Raw genomic sequence first — 14565 nt, 5'->3', positions numbered from 1 at the left:
CATCATGTGGCCAGTCTCATGTGAGAGATGAGAATAATTAGAGTGGGCGCCTCATAAAAGAGAAGGCAATGGTGTCTTGTGACTTGCCCGGTGGAGGGCCTGGCATGCAGACAGTGTCCAATAAAATGAGGAGTGGCATGGTCGCTGTTCATATGGGCACTCTACAGCTTCAGAACACCTGAGGGGAGCAGCCCAGGGAAGGGGAGCTTTGTTTCAGCTTGTGAGTTAAGGGGTACAGCCCATCATGGAAGTTGGGGTGTCTCTATTCACAGCCACAGGAACTTATCAAAGGGTTTGTTACATAGCAACGACCAGAAAGCCGAGAGTGGAGACCAGCAGTGATGATCCTCCTACCCATAACCTCTCAGAAAGGAGCCACCAGCTGGAGGTGTCCAAGCCCATTAGTGAGCATAGTGGGGACAGTTCACATCCAAACCATTACCGAATCGTGTTCCCCCAAATTCCTATGCTGAAGCCTAAGCCACAGTGTAACTCCATGGAGCTTTTAAAAGGTAATCAAGGTTGACAATAGGGATAAGACAATAATAGTTCAACAGGATTGGCATAATTTTAGGAAGAGGGAAAGGTGCCAGAGATACACGAGGATAGAGAGAAGGCCGTCTGAAGGCGCTGTGGGAAGGTAGGTAACCACAGGTCAAGGAGAAGGATCTCAGGGATGGTGTCATCAGGACCAATTCTCATCAGCAATGAGTTAGAGTTGCTTTGGATTGACGGCTCTCCAGGTCAGTTAAAAGTCTTTTTTAAGAGACACAAAAATAGCCATGGCTCATAGACTTGAGACAAGAAGCAGAACAGGCCACTGGTGTCATCTGCGCTTCTTTTCATCCTCCTTCCAGGAGTTTCCACAAAAAGCGCTAAACTGGGAAAGGCAGGTGACAGGCTTGGCCAAGCTGCTGGAATGCAGACAACAGCCAAAGCAGCCCCCTTTTCTGAGTGCTGAATGTCTCCACGCACGTGAAACAGTGTGGACTGAGTTTGCCCTGGTTTAGAGAATAGCAATAAAATGAACACCTGTGTGCCTGCTGTCTGCTCAAAAAAAAAAATATTGTTGGCAGATGGCTCAGTGGTTAAGAGCACAGACTGCTCTTGCAGAGAACCAGGGTTCTGTTCCCAGCATCCACCTGTGAGCTCAAAACAGTCTGTAACTCCAGGTCCGGGGGATGTAGTGCCCTCTTCTGGACTCCTCGAGCAATGCAGACACACAGCAGTGCATGCACAAGTGAGCTTACATGAAGGCAAAACACATGCATAAAATCAAAATAAATCTTTAAAAAAACACACACACACACACACATACTGCTAGCATTTCAAAGCTGCCCCAGGGTTGAGCCAGGACCATACCCTCTTCCCTGCTGCTCCTAGGAAGCACTTACTGAGTGCCTGGTCTAAAGCCATCCTGGACTTCGCCTCAAGTTGTCTAAACATCTACACGTACCCCTGTCTTTTTGGCCATTGTCGGCCGTGGCTGATGATGCTCGCTCTTTCTGCTGAGCTCCTTGGAACAAATATCACAGCTTGCCACCAGCCCACGGTGTGGGCGTCTGTGTTGTTTCCGGGTCTGTGTGCCCATGCACATGTGAACATTCTCATACGCAGACATGTACTCAGCATGTGATGTCTTGGCTGCGCTCCCTACGCGAATTTAACTCCTTACGTGACGAGGTGATCGTGATGGTTTGGGCCTTCAATATCTCATGATGATAAATAATAGTAACAGTACTGAAAAAGATGCATTTGGGGAGCGACTGTACTCAGTTTCTTATTTGCTTCTGAGTTTGGTTCACTTTTTATTTTACTTCCTGCTAACTTAGTATGATCTGTTCCTGTCTCTCTTAGCATCATAGCATAAATGAGAAAGCACTGCCTTGCCTGCCCTCCTTCTTTTTTTTCTCTGTTCTTCTCTCTCTCCCTCTCTCCTGCTATGTGTGGATGTGGTTTCTCCCTCATGGCTCTAAGTGTCAGAAGCTGTGTCTTCAGTGTGACGAAGTGAGGTGGTGGGTCCTTTAAGGGGTGGAGCCCAGGATGAAGTCATTAGATCACTGGGCACTTGCTCCCAGAGAGAATCAACCTAATTCTCCCAGCACCCCACCCTGGCTTGGCTTCCTGTCCTACAAACAGATCTTTCTCTTCCTGAGTTTCTGCCCTGACTTCCTTTGATGCTGAACAGTGCCGTGGTGTTTATTACAGCAGGAGAAACCCTCAGACACCTAACAATAGCAGCAGTGATGTAAGATGATGCTCTGACACTCAGCTTTGCTTGGCCGTGCTCAGGTTTCGAGGCAAATGATAAGTGGGGGGGCTCCAGCGAACACATGAATCAACCATTGAAGCTGAACCGCTCCGTGGCTATCTCAGTCGCACGGCGCGAGGTCTCCAGGAGGTAACGGTACGGAGCATGTCTCAGCGATCGTGCATTCCACCCTCTACGTCGGTCCAAGCATTTGGACGTCTGAATTTAGGACACGACGGAGGGGGTGTGAGGTGGCCTGCGGGTGGCCCTGAGCTGAGGTCACCAATGGAATGCCAATGTGCCCACCGACACTGTAGGCTCACAGAAAAGGGATTATTTTAGTCTCCCATTCCAGATTCTAGCTTTATGAAATACAGCTCAGGCGTTTCCCAAGACCTTTATCCCACAGTTTTTCATTAATGAGAATTGCATTATCCCTGGGTTAAGTATATAATCTTCACTTGGCTGTAAAGTCCAGCTGGTGGCCAATTATGCTTTAATCTGTTTCCTGAAATCTCCTAATAAAATATCTGATGGATCAATGTTTGTATTGTAGAGTGAGGCACAAATGCCTGACAGAGATGCGTGTATGTTTGCACACATCAATGCCTCAGGCTCTAACGGCTCACAGATTTATAATCTACCCATTTCCGCCATGTCCTGCATGTTGGGAACAAAATTCCTTATTCAGCCTGTGTTTCAAATACTCACATTTGTATAGAGCCTCGTCACCTGGTGGAGCTCAGCAGTCACGATGAATCTCCTGTGCAGATTGCCTAGACTGGAGAGCTGGAAATCCTTGCTAAGCCAATGGGCTGCTGTTTTTTTAAATGGCAAAATAAAGAGGGTGAAATTTGCTCACCCCAAATCATACATCAACCGCAATTCCAAAGCCCAAAAGCTTTACTCTCTACTCAATTTAATCTCAACATTTAATCTCTGCGGTATACTACTTTTTGTATGTTGTACTCTCTGACCTCGGGAAGCGAGGATTAAGTGAGTAATAAGTAAATCCGTCTCATTAAAGAGACTTTGATGTTTCATCTAAGTTTACATGCTAATTAAGATAAGGTTGTTCTAAGTCCCTCAAAAGACTTTTGCCCCCTCTTTGAGCAAGTAGGCTGAAATACAACATAAAAGAGTATGAACACTGCTAAATCCACAGATTTAACCCTGCTGTTTTGCTCCTAATCATTATTAATTGCCTCCAGCGGCGGACATTAATTTCCCTATTGCAGCAACATGCATCTTGAGCTTGGGCATATCCTAATACATCAAGTGGGACAGGTGATATAATTCAGCTGGTCACAGCTGGAAAGGAGACAGCCACCCACATGCAGGCATTCTGTCAACCTTAGTTACACCGCAGACGCCACCAAAGCCTCAGAGCCACGTCGCACATTCATCTCTGGGGAGAACTTTACAAGAAATATGGCCACCCAGTCCATCCTATTTAATCTGTTATTGTCTTAGTGGCTAGAAGAATTCAACAGTTGAAACTCAAATTTCTCTGTGAGTTTGTAGTCCCCGAAGAGGAAAAGCAGAGACATATATATATTGTCAAGCTCACTGTCCAGATAAACTGATGGGTGCTGGGTTCAGGGGGACTGCAGTATTTTAAAATAAATGTCTCTGAAGGGTTTCGAGGCAGCGGCTAATACTTCCTGTGATGTGACCTTGGGGTCCTGCCCTGATCTCTGGGCCTTCGGGTAACTCTTGACAAGTTGTCCAGAGTGCCTCATGTTTACATACATGTAACTCTGGCTCCAAAATGGAGACCTTAGCTTCGTTATCCTCGGAGATAGCTCAGCGCGCCTCAGTATGGGTGCAGCCAGCAGACACAGGAGGGGTGGTACAGCCCTTGGAGAGTGACTGAAAACAGACTAGCGCGTAAAGTCATGGCACAAGCTCAAAAGTTAGAAACGAACTTTGCGTAGAGGTTCAAGGTAAGAGAGTTAACTCATAATCCAGTAATTTCACCACTGGGTAGACATCCGAGAGAGAGAAAAAGTACCTTAAGAAGGCGCCCGCACAGTCATTGTAATCACAGCAATACTCACAATCACTGACAAAGAGAAGCTCCCCTTGACGGATGAGCGGATAGAGGATGCTGTACGGGTGCCATGGAGTCTTATTCTGTCTCAAAGAAGAGAAAATTCCAGTATATGTCACAACGTTCTGCAAACAAAAAGACACCATCCCAAGTGAAATAAGCCAGGCACAGTGTAATTCTATGTATATTAAGTACTCCGGGCAGGCAAAATCATAGAAATCAAAGGTGAACAGCCCTTGTCAGGGACTAGAAGGAGGGAGCATAGACAGCTGCCTGATGAACAGAACTTTCGAGAAACAAAAACGGTCATGGAGATTAGTTGAACAGCAATGTGAATGACACACAGGCTACTGAACTCCAATCTTAAAATAGTTAAGTTGGTGCTATGATTTGACTCTTAAGTGTCCCCCAAAGGCCTGTGTTTTGAGTGTGTGTCACCTGATCGGTGGCACTGCTTTTAAGAGACTACGGAGGCTTTAGAAGATGGACACGTCTGGGAGAACTGGGCCCGTGCTTGTGAGAGTCACAGCGGGCCTTCTGATGGCAGCCTCTCTCTGCTTCCTAGCCCGCCCTGATGTGAGGAGCCCTCTCTACATGTTCCAGCTGCCACGACCAACCGAGACCCTCTGAAACTGTGAGTCCAAATGAATCTTCCCTCCCTTAAGCTGCGTGTGTCAGGGCTTGCCACCACGAACCTCTTCTGAGCGCTGGCTACCCCAGCACCAACCTCACACACTGAGTAATGTGAGGCTCCTTTGCCCATGGAATGGGGAGCGCCACGCCCTGCCTATCTAAAAGCAGGGCAGGCATCCTGTGTTGGAGCACAGCGGTATGCTTTCCCGGGTCCCAGTGACCCAAGGCCCTCAGACCAGGTCACTGTGACCCCCATTCCCAGCCCTATCCATAGTCTCTTCCCTAGGCCTTGCTCCCACTCCCTAGTGCTACCTGAGCTTTCTCTGTGCAGGTGTTCAGCTAGAAGGACAATGGGGTCATGCAGCTCCGCAGGGGGCAACGACGCTGCGTGAATGTCTTCCAGGTGGCAGCAGAAGCTGGACTGGGCAGTGTGCACCAGAACCTTTAGAAGCATGTTCCAAACTTTGAGTGGCATATTCGAGTGTAAACAGTCAAGAGGCGCTGAAGGTATCTGTAAATATTTGCTGCTGTGGAAACAACAGTGACGACCAAAAAAAAAAAAAAAGGAGACATGAACACCACACTCTGATTTTCATATTAAAGCCAGAAAGGATCTGAAACACACACATCTGCATTAGGAGGCTTTGGCAAAAGTGCTGGGACTGCAAATTCTCGTTTTGTCCCTCATTTTATTTGACAATACCTTACAGCCCAAGAAAAGGTTTATCTTCTGTTTTCTGTGGGAAATCTGAATGAGAGAAATAAAGAAAAAAAAAAAAAGACTATTGAAAAGGTATCTCAATATTGTTAAACTTTGGACCGAATGGGAGTGTTCTATGCAAAAGCCTCCCTCAAGACAAAAAGAAAATCTGAACACTATGTCACTCATGGCAAAGAGTATGAATTGGCAAATCTCACACTCAAGTATGTGACTAGTGTGTAAGACTACCCACCAGCTTGCCAAAAAAATATTAAAAGAGAAACGGTGTCTAGTATTTATATTTTCAGTCCATTAGTGGGAATAAAAGTTGATAAAAAGTTTCTCAATTAGCATTATAGCAAAATGTATGAAAACCTAAAAACAAAGTTAATAATTTGTTAAACTCAAAAAGCATTCTTAAAGTATATTTCAAGCGTGCAGAACTAAACTTAGACCCCCCCCCCAATATTACAATGGTACATCTAAGAAGTCACTTTCACAAATAATTGAATGTGTGCTCAATGATCTACATAAAATTACATTCAGTGAAATGTTCTGCAATGGAAGATATACTGATAAAAATACAGTACAGCCAGTCAACATGAGGAAGCAAACACTTACCTATTGGCATGAAAAGACAGCGGTGCTATGAGTGGTAAAACCCCATGATAGGGGCCACGGAGATGGTTCAGTGTGTAAAGGTGCTTGCCACCAAATCTGGCAACCTGAGTTCAGGCCCCAGAATGCACTTGATTGAAGGAGAGGACTGAAGTGTGCTCCCTTCGTACACAAAATGAATACATAAATGTTAAAAAAAAATTTAATATTATTTTAAAACTGTAAACGTATAGTTTAAAGGGATAACATATGCCTTTAATTTTAAAATATTGGGCAAATAAATAAATAAATAGATAAATAAATAAATGTCTAGTGTAGTGGTTCTCAGCCTGTGGGTCATGACCCCTTTGGGGAGTCAATCAGCCCTTTCACAGGGGTCACACACATACACATATCCTGCATAACAGATAGTTAAATTATGATTCATAACACCAGCAAAATTACAGTTATGAAGTAGCAATGAGAATCATTTTATGGTTGGGGTCACCATGACATGAGAGGCTGAGCATTAGGAAGGTTGAGAATCACTGTTCTAGTGGGCTCTCCTGTGCAGTCTTTATAATGAGAGAAATTAGGGTTGCTATTTTCTTACACTTTCTTTCCTTGGATATCTATATTTGAGCTTTATCTAAAACGATATATACTAGAATAATGAGATACACTAAAATTCTGTCCAGAATTTTCACAGTAACACTTTCTAAAATGTTGCCCAGAGCCTATGAGTGTCACGACTAAGGACACAGAAAGAGAAGATGGTGTCAACTTCAGGGATGCTGAATCAGCTGCTCATCCAGCGAGTACACACTCACACAAGCTGCTGTGTGTCCAAGGACACAGGTGGCTCCAAGACAGGGACCACCGCACTTTCTATACCGGAGTGTTCACGGGATCTTTCCTCAGCAGCCTCTTCACTGTCCATGCTCTGTCCGTTTGCTCAGAGGGAGCAGACCATCTGGTGTGCCCCCATCTGTCTCTCTGAATTTCCCCTACTCCGCGTAGAGCACAGTTAGGTGGGCTTGTGTCTCATTCTAGTCTGACAATGGGCTCTTTAGGGCTTGTGGGTATTTGTGAAACCCTGCCAGTGTCCACCTCACTCCAGGGGCTGGATGGGCAGCTGAGAAATGCATAATGAATAAAGCAATAATGAATGAATGAATGAATGAATGAATGAATGAATGAATGAATGAATGACATGTCATTGAACTTTCAGTGAACAAACCAAGTCAGCCAAAGTGAACTTGGAGTTTTAGCCAAAACGGCAGTTCATACCCTCAACACCTGCGCTGTCTTTACCCTGCGTTCATTCCTTGAGCTACAACCCATTTGAGTTTATATTTTATGTAACATGAAATCCATTTTTTTTTACATCAGTAAAGGCAAATTTTCATCTCTTACATTTACTTGGGCCTGAAGTTATACATATTGAAGAAATGGCCCTGTATGCGTTCTCTGTTCTCTAGAGAAAAAGCTACGGTGGACCCCATTTGGTATATTAGAGGTGTCTTTTGGTAAATAAACTTTTCACACCTCAAATTATAGACACAGTTCTAGTGGGATTTTCCCGAAGTGTCCTGCGAGCCGAGATTTTCAAAGCAAGTGACAGACGTTACTTGCACGCATAAATTTTACCGTATCAGATTTTCTGAAAGTAAAACGTGTATTTTAGTCCAGTATGCCTTCAGTTTAAAGCACGGGTACACACAGCCTCCACAAGGAAGTGTGGGTAAATCAAACGACACCAGGAGTCAGGATTTCAGCAGAGGAACTCTGGACTTGGGGTGATAGTGGCTCCCACTTGCTCTCAGCCGTCTGCTTTGGCAGGTCCCAGCTGGGGCACTGCTGCTTTCTTCCGGGTTGTCCATCACAGTTCTTTATCCCTCTCGTTCTGCTTCTGCAGACGTTTGGCTGCCCCACAAAGCTGACTTCACAGGCCTCTGTCAGCTTTGACCCGAGGTGCGCAGTCGCTGCAGGCCCTCCCTGCAAAGCTATGTATGGTCCCTCGCTTGCTGCCGGGAGGTCTAGCCTGGACAGCTTTCCCACTCCAGCGGAGGAGACCCACAGGCTGGCAGGCAGCGAGGGGCTTCAGATGGCGGATAGACCACAGGCCAGAAGCACCGCCGCAGACCTGCAGCTCCGTGCTGGCTGTCAGGGACACACGAGTGACATTTTTGTTATCTAGGCAGAAGGCTCGTTTAGGTTAAACTGCAAGTGTCACCATGTCACCGAGTTCTCCACCGAGCCAGAGACAGGCATTCCCGTATCAATGAGAGGTCTGTCCAAGCAGCCTGATTCCTGCAAGCCGTGATATCTCCAGGGCAGCACAGGCAGCCACCAGCGCTGGGATCAGGATGCTCCCTGAGCTTGTGAGAAACAAAGACAGCCAGCGGCTTAAGGCCCACACAGAGGAAAGAGCTTGACAAAATGTTCAGGTACTTCAGAGGCACATTTGCAATCACGTGCAGGGTGCTGTTAATTAAGAGTTTAACTTGGGAACTAGACTGGTGTGCTATGCTGTTTCCACTCTCGGAAACACAACTCAAAGGAGCTAATAAATAATCCACACAAATGCTAATCTTTTCAAGTCCTTTCAAAGGCTTGAAGTCATCAGCCTCAATAATTGCAAATGCAGCGGCTCAAGCCCAGCTCCATTAAAATGGAAAGGTGCAAACTGATTAAAGACACTGGAGGTTTTTGATAGAAGCCTTAAATTCAAATGTCACATCATTTGTTTCCAGCAAATGGAGTAATTACAATAATATTTTCTTCATTTTTAAGGTCAGATCTCTTAAATTCTACACGCCTTGATTTAAATGCGGCCACGATCACCTTCCTCGCCTTCATCAATTAAATGTGTATGTTGCTCAAAGGTAACAGCCACTCATGTTCTCTCCGAAGGAGAAATAAATATCCCAGTTGTCTAGCTACAAGGTTGGAAGGGAGACTTACAACATTTCATTTCAGATATCATTAATAAAATTGAAATTAACTTTATTTTTCACCCCTGAACTCATTCTTGCTGAGAAAACATAGGTTTTGTTTAAAGCAGAGATTTTTTTTTCTCCCGACCAGCTGTATCTATTGCAATCTCTTTTATTTAAGTGTTCCTCAATGATTACATCAATGGTTTGGTTTTTTTTTTTAATTGTTTGCTTTGTGTGTGTGTGTTTTTAAGGTGTTTTGTTTGTTTGGTTGGTTGTTTTTTTCTAGACAAAGTTTCTGTGTGTAGCCTTGGCTGTCCTGGGCTCGCTTTGTAGATCAGGCTGGCCTTCAACTCACAGAGATCCACATGCCTCTGACTCCCCGAGTGCTGAGCTCATAGGTGTGCACCACTGTACCTGGTTATATCAGTGTTTTGTTTTGTTGTTTTTTTTTTTTTTTTTTAAAGGTCTTGAAGCTTTAATACCTGAAGGAAATTTTAAGAATATTTCTGTCTTATGGTATTTGAACAGACACACCCTTTTCTAGAGCTTTGGAACACTCCTGAGAAGTTTCACATAAAGAACTTTGTAAGACGTTACTGTTTCAAGTGACTCTGGCCCTTTAAATGAGCCAGGAAGGGGAGGGGGAGAAACTTGTCTTTGCTTACTATAAATTAAAAAGGTTTCCTTTTGCCTGTGTCCCAGCTGTCAGGAGTTAAACTCCAGATGTCAGTCCGGGAGCAGAAGTTAAGTGATGGTGCCGGAAGCAGTCAATCCATTTGTTTAGGATGGCTCGCCTGCTTAGCAGGACCCCAAACCTCCAGATGGACCATTCTTCTGTGCTGTCAAAATACTTAGGTTTCCTGCAAAACAAAAGGATTAAGAGCAATTCAAGGAGCCAGGTAATATTGACCAAAGAGGAATCCCCTGACTCAGACAGGGATGGGTCCCCCGTCATGTTCTAAAATAGGTTGCCTCAACAGAAGAACCTGGCAAAATGTTCATCTGCCAAGATGGCAGTCTGGAGTCAGGATGCAGTAGTCTGTCCTGCAGTGATTCTGGTGGGCCACCCTAGGGAAGAGGTGTTTTATGTTACCCGTGAGCACATGGGGGTGAGGGTTGGAGCATATAGAAAACCTAGGACAGAAAGCTCCTGAAGTTCTGCATTTCAGTCCTCCTTATTTCATCTCGGTAACCTTGAACCTTAGGACCTACAATCGCTATATTTTCCCCAAGACTCAGGCAGCATCGTCCTGTGTCAGATGGGATGGCTACTTCCTTTACCACACTGTTATGAGAGTTGAAGGAGGGAACAGACTTGGCACACAGGCAACTGGCGTAATGGTTACCACCAAGTACGTGCATTAGATCTGTAACTGTCCCTAACGCTCTGCAGGGCTGGAAGGGCTTCTGAAGGTCTTCTGATCCAGCCTTCCCCCTGCGCCAGAATCTCACACACATCCTACTGCTCTCAAAGCAGGATCCTAGAAGCCCAGCTTACTGAACAGAGAGCAGACTGGTTTGAAGGGAGGATTTTCAGTGCACTGCAGTCAGCAATGGGTACTGGGTACTCTACCAAGTAGCAATATAGCCCTGAAGTGACAATGCAGGAGAGAGGAAGGAGTTTGCAATATCAGGAGAAGTGACTTAAGGGTATGATTATGTGGCCTTGGCTTTGGGAGATTTTACAATGAGGCTGAAAAGAAAGGAGGACGTGAGGGGGTACTAGGCTAAAAGAAATGAGGTGATGTGTGGATGAGACCAAGCAGCTGGCTGAAAGCTACTTTTTTGTTTGGCATCCGAGTATACTCTTTTGTCCAGGACAGTGGTTCTCAGCCTTCCCAACGCCATGACCCTCCTTTAATGAACAGTTCCTCATGCCGTGGTGACCACCAATCAGAAAATTATTTCCATTGTACTTTCATAACTGTAGTTTTGCTACTGTTGTGAGTCATAATGGAAGTATCTGATATGCAGGCTATCTGATATGTGACCTCTGTGAGAGGGTCATTTGGCCCCAAAGGGGACACGACCCATTGGTTGAGAACCAGTTTTGTTTTGTCTTTGTTTGTGGTCTTCTCAGCTCGAAGTGGTTTTGGTTGGCCCTTATGCGGGACACTTATCACCCGCATTTTCCCACATGTGTGGGAATGCCATGCAAAGCAGCTGATATGGTGGACTATCAATTCTTGCTGTGCTGTGCTGGGTGTTGAACCAAGTCCTCATGGATGCCCTCAGAAGTAGACACTGTGGCTGTCTCCACTCACAGGTAAGGACACGGAGTCACTAAGGGGACCAGTAGGGTGCAGTGGGGGTGGGTTTCTTGTTTTGACAGGGTATCATATAATCAGGCCGGCCTCGAATTTCCATTTGATCCCCCAGTCTCTACCCCAGCAAGTGCTGCGATTGCAGCTGTGTGCCACCTGGTCTTCTGTGCTACTGAGGTTGCCTAAATCCTCAAGCAAGATGCGGGATTTGAACCATGGCCCTAGAGTTCTGGCCCTCAAGCTCCAGGAAGTCAGGTTAGTCTAAGAACTCACAACTCAGCAGTGATCTTGATGAGACCTAGGCCAGACTCCAATGCCCAGGCTGCTTCCTCCTTAGCAAAAACCTTGTCCAAACCATAAAGCAAAGGAGAAATGAGAGAAAGTTGGCTGAGGGTTCAGGGGAGCAATGTTGGAAATACAACAGAAACTCTCCATTGATAGTACAAAAGCTTGTAAAAAAGCAAGCACTTTAAAAGTGCTAAGTATCTTAAAATAGCTTATGTATATTAGAGAAAGGACCTTAGGACAACAAGGATAAACACCAAACTACTGTGTCTCTGAGAAATGGCTGGTGGGGGGGGAGGAATAAAAGACTTTTTAAGGATGGATTGTATGAAGGGAATTAATTTTTTTATTTTCTATGATAATATAGAAATTATTAAAACATATTTATAATTCTATATATTTATAATTAAAATCAATATATTTACGTTTCTATATTATTCAAATTTTATTTTATTATTCCTTTTTTTCCTACTGGGTATTGAACACATCCAGTGAGATACATTCCTAACTCTTTTATTCTTTCAATTTTAATATCATTTTAAAAAAGGATCCCCCTAAGTTGCCCATGTAGTCCAGGTTGCCCTTGAACTTGGAATCTTATTGCCTCAGGCTCTCAAGGAGCTGAAATTACAGGCCTATTTCATGAGGCATAGTTATTTGAACCTTTCTCAATAATACTGTGTGTGTTATATTTTGTCACATTTACAAATGGGGTCTAAACATATATAGAAACATAAAGTTCTTGAAAGTCCTAAACAGTATTCTAAAGAAAAGTGAGTATTTCTAATATAGCTAGTCTCTCTCTCTCTTCCACTCCTTCTCTCTCTCTCTCTCCCTCTCTTTCTGTGTCTGTGTATTGTGTGTGTATATACAATCATATGGAGGAATCTTAGAAACGTACAGGATACAATGGGGTGTGGCAGACCACTTAATTATTTCTCCTTTTAGAGCAGGATAAATCTCAGTAAAGCTTCACAGATTTCTCGAGGCAATTCTGAAAACTTTAGAAGATGCAGGGGAAAAAATGAGAAAAAAAAAGTATCTAATCTTAACAGGTTCTGTCAAAAACAGCCAATATCAGATTCCTGCTGTTCCTCGAGCTTCTGCTGATGGTCACCCCCACACACCTTCAGAAACAGCCAGCTGGACACACCAAGAGATGCCAAAATCACAAACGAATACTCACCGGTGACATGTTTGGCATGATGGCCTGCCTCAGTTTACCCCTTCTGTGCTACCTAGCCTTGCTCTGAACTGTCTGGATGGAAAAGATGAACTCATTAGCCTCCACCGACGAAGAAACCCTGTCACTTGCTACAGAGTGGAAAACCATGGCAAGCCTGTGAAAGAGAAATAAGTCAGGTCAAGTGCAAAGACAAGTGTAACATGACGTCACTCATGTGGGTTCTAAAGGGTTGGCCTCATAGGAACAGAGAGTACAGAGTACTTGAGGCAGGAGCCCTCGTGGAGGTACCAGGGAAGTTTTAGTCAAGGGATTTATAATTCCAGAGAGGAGGAAGGAGGTCCTGAGAGCTATTGATCTCCACAGTAACTATGGTTAATAACAATCTATTATTCTTGAAATCTGCTTAGAGGAGACTTTCAGATTTTAAATCATGACAAAAGCTACAAGTGTGCGAAGGAACGCATCTGTTAATTATCTCAGTGTAGTCATTTCAGAAAGTATACAGATTTTTAAATAGCTTATACATAAAAAATGTACGGTTTCTGTCTGTCAGTCACAGCGAGAGGTCTCTGTGGGTTGTCGTGTGATCTCGTGTGAGGCACACAGGCATGTCTGGGTGTGGGTACGCAGGTGGATTCATCTGTGTGGAGGTGAGACAGTGCCAAGTGTCTTTTACAGTCTGTCTCCACTTTATAGCTCTAGGCTAATCCATCTACCCTTGCAGAGCCCCCACCTCTGCTTGCCCCGGAGCTGGGAGGACAGGTGGGACTCCACACCCACCTACCTAAGGTCCTGAGGATGCAACGGCCAGCCCTAACATTTGCACTGAAAGCACTTTACCCAAGGGGCTGTCTCCCCAGCCCCATTCTGATTTTAACATAGACCTAGGGAGATAGCTTCCACAAGGCCCTGGGGTTGATCCGAGGCACTAGAAGGGGGGAGGGAATCTAGATTTGAGTGATAGGTTATAGTCATCCAAGATGATAGCAATACTTGTCTTGACAGAGCCAGTGACACATGTACATACATAGAGCCAAGAGAGAGCCCTGACTAGGCACTCCGGTTTTGTGCACAGACATACTGGTCCATTCTGATTAATTAAATAAAACAGACAAAGAGATGAAGCTATCTTAAATAAATGCATGGTTATCGGGAGCAGCGAGGGAGGGGGAAAGGGAAGAGGAGCTTGTGCTGGCAGTGGGGAGAGGGGGCAGGAAGGAAGGAAAGGGGGAGAAATGGCGAAAAAGGATATGGATTATATAGGGAAGGGCCTCTGGGAGAGAAGCCCCGCCCCTAGGTAGAGGGCAGGGTATGGCAGCAGGTAGGGACTTTAACATCTCAGCCTTTTGTTGATAATAAATGGATAATGGGTGAAGAATCTCTTATGGCTACTTCCAGCTGAAATTGGGGCATTGATTTGGAAGAGAGTGGGGCAAAAAGCTGGAATGTTGGCAAGTCCCAAGAGTGGGCTGTTCTATTTGCTGTCGGGGATCCGTGAGACCATCTGCAGCTAGGAAACTGCAGGTCCAGCTGCTGCAGTCTGTGTGGGTTAGGCCGGAGCACCTGAGTTCTGGATGCAGCTCTTGAGGAAGCAGGGTGCTGGCATATATATATATATATATATATATATATATATATATATATATATATATAT

At 44.8% G+C, this 14565-nt stretch overlaps 1 pseudogene; it reads left to right on the top strand.

Moving 5' to 3' along the window:
* The first annotated feature begins 2333 nt into the window (after nt 1-2333).
* The window catches only part of LOC129680231 (serine/threonine-protein phosphatase 2A catalytic subunit alpha isoform-like), a 110562-nt pseudogene continuing 98330 nt past the window's right edge, over nt 2334-14565 (top strand).

This window comes from Psammomys obesus, unplaced genomic scaffold (assembly GCF_907164565.1).
Source record: "Psammomys obesus unplaced genomic scaffold, mPsaObe1.curated_primary_1811, whole genome shotgun sequence".
NCBI classification, from domain to species: domain Eukaryota; kingdom Metazoa; phylum Chordata; class Mammalia; order Rodentia; family Muridae; genus Psammomys; species Psammomys obesus.
The sequence above is the reverse complement of the archived record's forward strand: the minus strand, read 5'-3'. Positions and strand labels throughout refer to the sequence as shown.